At 50.6% G+C, this 6,997-nt stretch overlaps 1 protein-coding gene across 1 annotated transcript in view; it reads right to left on the reverse strand.

The window, feature by feature from the left end:
* LGALS3 (galectin 3) overlaps positions 1 to 196 on the reverse strand; it is a 4,810-nt gene extending 4,614 nt beyond the window's left edge. The window contains exon 1 of the mRNA XM_031066149.1: positions 132 to 196. The gene's annotated coding sequence lies outside the window, so the exon portion shown is untranslated. The remainder of the gene's footprint in view (positions 1 to 131) is intronic.
* Positions 197 to 6,997: the final 6,801 nt, after the last annotated feature.

The raw sequence follows: 6,997 nt of genomic DNA on the forward strand, positions 1-6,997 counted from the left end.
CCCCCGAGCCCCGGCGGCAGCTCCCGCCTGTCCCTCGCTCTCCCAGGGCACGAGCGCACCCCAATCCCTTCCTTTGCAAGGATTTTTGTGCCTCATCCCCCCCGCTCCCCCCGGGATCCCTCATCCCTCACCTGCGTGCGGCGGCTGCGCGCTCGCTCTGCGCTCCGCTGCGGGACCCGCCCGGGGGCGGCGCCGAGCGGGGACACCCGGCACAGCCCCCAGGAGCCCCGTATTTCCCCTTTTCCAGCCCTGACATCACCCACGGGGGATGGCAACAAGGAATATTTGGTTTTCCTGGCGGTTTGTGCCTCGCACGGCTGTTCCCGTTTCCCTGCCCAGATGTTCTCTCCTTGCCAGATGTTTGCCCGCGTGCCTCACGGCTCCATCCCCCCAGCTCGGTAAAACACCCATTGGACTTTAAATTCTGAACATTTTCTCCTTCCCCACGAATTAAAAAAAAAGCTAAAAAATCTTTGTTTTCACCCGACACAGCAGGGCCGGCAGAGGATGGGCTCGGGAAGCTGCTGGAGGCAGCTGGGATTTCAACAAACCCGATTTTATTTGAGGTTGAGGGTGAATCATCTCTGGTGTGCTCCGTGGGCTCCACAGCTCAAAGCAATGGAGAAGAACGAAGTGGTTTTGAGCTGAAATCCTGATCTGCTGCGCTGTGCTGCTGGGAGAAGGGGAAGGGAAGGAAAAGAAATTAATTGGAATGGAATGGAATGGAATGGAATGGACTAGATTAGGATCGAACAGAAGAGAGGATTTCAGTAGGAAGACACCCACAATGACCATCTAATCCACCTCCCTGAGCAATTCAGGGCTGACCAAAGGTTACAGAGGGAGGCACCCTCTAATTGGTGCCATTACAAGCACAAACTGCTGCTTTTAGCCCTCAGCTAAAGGGCTCAGCTGCAGCTGATATCTCACAAAAAAAAGGGCAAAAATCTGTTCACTTTAACCCTGATTAATTTTAGTATAAATCCCTCTGTTTCAACTCTGCTTTTCCAAAAGATTTTGCTTAAAAGAGGGAAGCCTCCTCTCCATCGGGGCTCCAGCCTGGATTTTAACATCCTGCAGCTTCATGCAATACTTGTCACAGGGATTCAGACCAAACCTGAGGCTGTAAAAATGCCAGGGATGCCCATGGGAATGGCTGGAAATAGAGTACTTCAGGGAAATGTGTATATAATACTTAATGTGTATTAAGTAACAGATATTAAGAATATTAGTCCATAAGAAATGCACTTAATTAGGGAGTGCTGCCTCAGTCGCCTCTCACAGCAGCCAGCCCACAGCAAACAGACACTGCAATGTCTTTGGAGGTGTTTTAGGGCAAAGGGACCTGGAGAGGACTCAAGCCAGCAAGGATCCCTGATCCATGGCAGGAGGAGCTGCAGCTTCCTGAGCCTGTAGCACAGACAGGGCTCTGTGAATTCCTTAGAGCACATGTTTCCCTTCCTCCCTAAAACTCCCTCAAGATGTCTTCGGGAAGAAAGATTTTCATGGGAAACAGGTATTGCTATTTTCGTTATTTTACTCAAAGGCTTCAAACATCAACTAAAAATCTTTACCCGTTTTCTTTGTTTTTCCTGCTCCAATGGCCTGAGGTTTGTACTTGCACTTATGCAAGACACAGAATTCACAGAGTGACTCAAAGATCATCGAGTCCAACCCAACACAGGAGGATAAAGAAAATTTGACCAAAAGTCAGTGGGTACAGAAATCAAAACCAGATCTAACTAATTCCTTAACTTAAATAACCCAAGCTGCAGCAAGGATGATGAGTGAGGTTGGATGGGGCTTGGAGCAACGTGATCTGGTGGAAGGTGTCCCTGCCCATGGAACAAAGTGGCCTTTGAGGTCCCTTCCAAGCCAAGCCATTCCCCAATTCCATGATTCAGCACCCATGGGGTGGGTGCTGAGCCCTTTGCACTGAGCCAGGGATGCTCCTCACCTAAATCATCTCTTGGTGACTCACAGGACACCCAGGCGTGGCCCCTGAGCTTCACAGCCCTGCCTCTGGGATCCAGGGAGGTGGGAGGTTGGTTTATGGCCAGGAGTTAGCAGAGCAGGGCTGGAACACCCTGGCTTTGGGGGAGACACAGATCTCCTCACTCACAGCCTTGTGACGCCTGGCCATGCAACCCTGGCTCGTCCAAAGTGGGTAAAGAATTAGTCATGGCCTCAAAAATCAATATATTGTGTGGGTTTGATTTTTTTTTTAAGCAATCCCAAGTATCTTGGTTGCTTTAGAGAACCCTCCACGTAAAACAAAACCCTCCTTGGTACCATGGATGATTTAAAGCCCCAAATTACAAACCCAGGGGGTGGGAGATGGAGGAGCCAGGGAGGTGGATCAGCCATGGGACCACCCCATTTCTGGGGATGTGCTCTCAGCTTGCCCTTCGCTGCAGCCAAACACTCCAAGCACGAGCTGCTTTCCCCATTTTAGAATTCCCAGCATTTCTCCAATGCCAAGAGCCAAATGATGCCTGACAGTGGCTGGGCCTGCCTGGGGGAGGTTCCTCACTGCAGCTGTGGAAAAACACCCCACTGCAACAGATAACTGATCTCCAGAAGGGAAATACCTTTAAAGCAGTCATTTGGATTACTGAATAACTTTAAAGCAGTAATGGAAAATAATAAACAGAAAGCTAATGGTGAATTAATTGGAGGAAACCAATCTAGAGGGCAAGAATCTCCATGGCGTGAGAGATGCACTTCCCCTCCCAGAGCAGAAGAAGCCACATCCACATTTCCCTGCCTTGTGATTCCTGTGGCCTGATGTGTGTGGGACTGGCAGCACCCACAGTGTGCAATGTTTGGGCTGCAGCTCTGCCACGGGGGCTGTGCTTGGCACCATCCCCAGGTGCTAAATTCAGCCACCATCTCTGCCTGTGCCACCTCCCAGGCTGGGGAGCTGGGACAGCATCACCTCCTTTCTGCCTCAGAGTGGGGATGAGGCTTTGAGGAGCCTTTGTGGAGCCCTCATGGCACTTTCCTGAGGTGTCACCACAGCTCCAGCCCTGAACTCCAGTGGCTGAGTCACCTCTGACTCACCTAGGCAATAAAAAAGGGCAGCACAGCCAAATCAGGCAATGGGAATCTCCTCTGGGACCTGCCAGACTTGAGCAATTTCATCCCAGGACTTCTGAGAGCAGGGATGAAGAGTCCCCCTTCTCCTTCTCCTTCTCCTTCTCCTTCTCCTTCTCCTTCTCCTTCTCCTTCTCCTTCTCCTTCTCCTTCTCCTTCTCCTTCTCCTTCTCCTTCTCCTTCTCCTTCTCCTTCTCCTTCTCCTTCTCCCCTTTTGAGGATTTGGTTCATTCCAGAGCTTTTTGGGCTGCATCACCATCTCCCCCTCCCCAAAATCACTCTGCCCCAGCACTGGGGGAAAACTCCATCAGAGGAAGGAAAACTTGAGCACCTCAAGTTTGATGGCAAAGAAAAGAAAACCAGGGGATAAGCAGCACCACCCCTGCTGCTCACATGAACTTCATGCGTACAACAGGTCTGGGCTTGCTCTTTATCCTCCTTTTATTCTTTTTATAAAGCACCAAAGCAAAACTCCTGCCTTTGGAGCTCCCTCCTCCTGGGAAACACCAAGCTGCACTCACCCAGCCCCTCCTGCCCTGGCAGAACCAGGAGAGCTGCAAGTCCACCCCAAAAATCCTCACCCAGCTTCTCATGCTGAGGCTGTGGATGAGCAAAACCCTGCTAACCCTGAAGCTTTTATGTGATTGAAGATGAGGAAATGAGAAGCACTTTGAGGCTGGCATTCAGATGGAGCACAAGTTGCTTTTCGAGCGTTAAATGAGTCTCGCAGCAATTTGTGTCAGCAGAGATTTTACAGAAGTCCTCACACTCCCCCTGGCTTTGAACTTGATAGAAATTCCATCCTCCTCTGCAGCCTGGTGCCCAGGGGCCCTTATGGAGCATCCTGCATGCAAATAGGATGAAGTAAGTGCAGGAGCAATGCCTACAGTGACCCCAAATGCTGGTGCAGATGGGGCCAAAGCCCCCAGTGGCTCTTTGCTATCAAAATCCACGACCTTGGTGCTTTTCTTGCCCACCCTCAGCCAAGCCCTCCAGAAACTACTCCAGCCTAAAAAGCTGAGAGGAACAATGCTGTGCTGAAGGAAGGGATTTCATCAGTTCACTGAGGGCAAGGAAAAGCCCCCTTGTCTCTGGGACAGGTGCTCCACAAGGAGAGCAAAACCCCTGTGCGACACCACCCTGAGCGCATGGGGCTGGGAAAAACATGGAGGGCAAAGAAAGCCAGGACAGCTCAGCAGAAAACCTCAGTACCAAGCACTCTGCAGAGTTTAAAACAACTTTATTACACAGCAATCACAGAATCTTTGAGGCTGGGAAACACCAATCCAACCTCAATGGGTGGTTTTTGCCAGATCTCAGGAAATCAGAGGAGAGGGAAAGGGAAGAGCTTTGGAGGAGTCATTTTCCTTCTCTCCTGCACTAGATTTTTGCAGAGCACAGGAGTCCATCCTGCTGTGAGCCCTTACACTGAGCAGGGCCCAGATTTAAACCTCCTGTGTTTGTGTTCCTCCTGCAGCAGCCAGAGCTCAGGCAAGGTCTGTGCAAATTTGCAGCTCCTAACAGCCTCTCCCAGCAGCACCATATGCCACTAAAATGTTGGTTTTGCCATTTTTTATCAAGTTCAATGTCAAAAAATAATCATTAGCCCTCTCCCAGAGGCTTTGCAGGGCAGGTGGAGCAGCAGCAGAGCCCTCTGGTGATGAGCAGGGTGGTGGAGGGGCAAAATCCAGAGGAGCCTCATTGTGCTTTGCTTTCACACAACACTCAAAAATTCGTTTTCCCAACACCTTATATATTTTTTTTGACCCACTCAGAGCAGTTTTTGCTTGATGTCACTCCACTCCCACTCTCCTTTTAGCAGCTCCTTACTGTGCCAGCCAGTACAGAGCCCCAGGAGAGGAGCATCAGGACAAGGATGGTGACAGTGGCAGCACAGAGCCATGAATGTGATCAGCCCAGCATTCCAGGTTTATTTGTTTATATTATTATTAAATTATTATATTTGTTGCTTTGTGAGGGGAAACAGGACAAAATCCAGACAGAAATGCAGAAATGAAAGCCTGGTGTGGAAGCTGATGAGACTTTGAAATACCTCAATTAAAAAACCTTCAAGATCAACAACTCTGTGTCCTTGAGGAGTGGCAGCAAACCCTGATTTTACAGAGCTGGGCACACAGGGAGAGCAGCACCAGGGTATTAAAGCAGCAATTTCCCCCACTTTAAGTCAATTTAAATTGTGATATTCTGCCACCTTCTCTTTGCTGGAGGGTGTTGCCTGTAACTGAAGGGAACATGGACAATTTGGAAATAACCCCCCTGAACCATTTCTGTCACATAGCACGGGAATGTAAAAAAATATCACAAAGCACTGGAATGGGAAGATTTCACATTGTGCAAATGAAGCAGGTTCCTTTCAAAAGGCACCACAGCACAGGGTTACTTCTCATTATCCTTTAACAGCTCAGAAAAGTGGAATATCCTCACAAAAAGCCCCTGTCAGGACACATTTCTGGGGTTCTCAGCATGGATCTACCCCATGACAACGCTGCATTCATGAGCCAGGGGTGTCACAGAGTATCCTGAGTGGGATGGACCCACAGGGATCATTGATCCAGCTCCTGGCCCTGCCCAGATCCCCAACAATCCCACCCTGGGATTCCTGGCAGTGCTGTCCAAACCCCCCTGGAGCTCTGGCAGCTCTGGGGCTGTGCCCATTCCCTGGGCAGCCTGGGCAGTGCCAGCACCCTCTGGAGGAAGAACCTTTCCTGAAATCCAACCTAAACCTCCCCTGGCACAGCTTCATGCCACTCCCCATTTATGCCAGGCCCAGGAATTCCCAAATGAAATCCAGTGTCTTTTGTCATCTCCTGAATTTATTTCAAGAATGGATAAATTCCATATTTGCTTTTAACCAGCACTACTTTCTAAGAGTGATGTGTGATTCTGGTGGGAAGGGACACTGGGAGGTTCCTGGTTCCCACTTGGAATGAAACTGAGCTGATGCAGGAGTTTAGGGGTTAATTGCTACAGGAACTCCCTCCCCTAATCACAGAACATGAATGTGCAAGAGCAGGTAAGATCTTGCACAGCCAGCAGGAGGAGGACCTGAAATGAAACCCGAGGTGTGCCAAGGGCTGCTCAACACAGCCCTTCCCTGTCCTGGCATGAGAAAACTGGGAAGAGCGCAGGAACACAGGCACTGTGATTTTATCTCCCAGTCTCTCATTTAACAGGGAGGGTTCCCTTTGGAAAGTGATAACAGGGAGCAGAACTGTTCCTGCTGTGCACTGGCCTGGGTGTAGCTTGGGACTGCATGGCAGCTCAGAGATGCAAAGTCCCATTGTCACCAAACAGGACACCCTGACCAGCCAGGGGATCTCTGAAACAAAACTATCACAGAATCCCAGGGTGGTTTGGGTTGGAACAGACCTTAGAGATGATCCAATTCCACGCCCTGCCATGAGCAGGGACTCCAGGTTGTTCCAAGCTCCTCCAACCTGGCCTTGGACAATTCCAGAGGTGGGGCAGCCACAGCTTCCACGGGCAACCTGCTTCCAACAAACCTGAGAGGTTCTGCAGGCAAGAGTGACCAAAAATATGTTCTCTCTCTGTTATCAGCTGGCATTTTTAGTTAACTCACTCCACTGACCTGTGAGAGCAGAGGAAAAGTTATAGCAGCTCAGCCCACTGCATCGACCTTGGAAATGGGAAAACTGGGCCAGCAGTGAGTGGAACAGGGGATTGTCCCTGCAGTGGAGGCACCAGCCCTCTCCAGACCAGAGCCCTGGGTCGCACAGGCTGCCCAGGGATGGGGGCTGTGGGTGCAGAGCTCACTGCCCTGCAGGGCACAAACACCCACAACACCCACCCAGGGACACACCGGGGTCCAAGTCCCCCTGGGATCCCCCTGCTCATCCCCTCTCTGGGGTGAGCACACCCT

This window comes from Geospiza fortis, unplaced genomic scaffold (assembly GCF_000277835.1).
Source record: "Geospiza fortis unplaced genomic scaffold, GeoFor_1.0 scaffold23, whole genome shotgun sequence".
Classification (NCBI taxonomy): Eukaryota; Metazoa; Chordata; class Aves; order Passeriformes; family Thraupidae; genus Geospiza; species Geospiza fortis.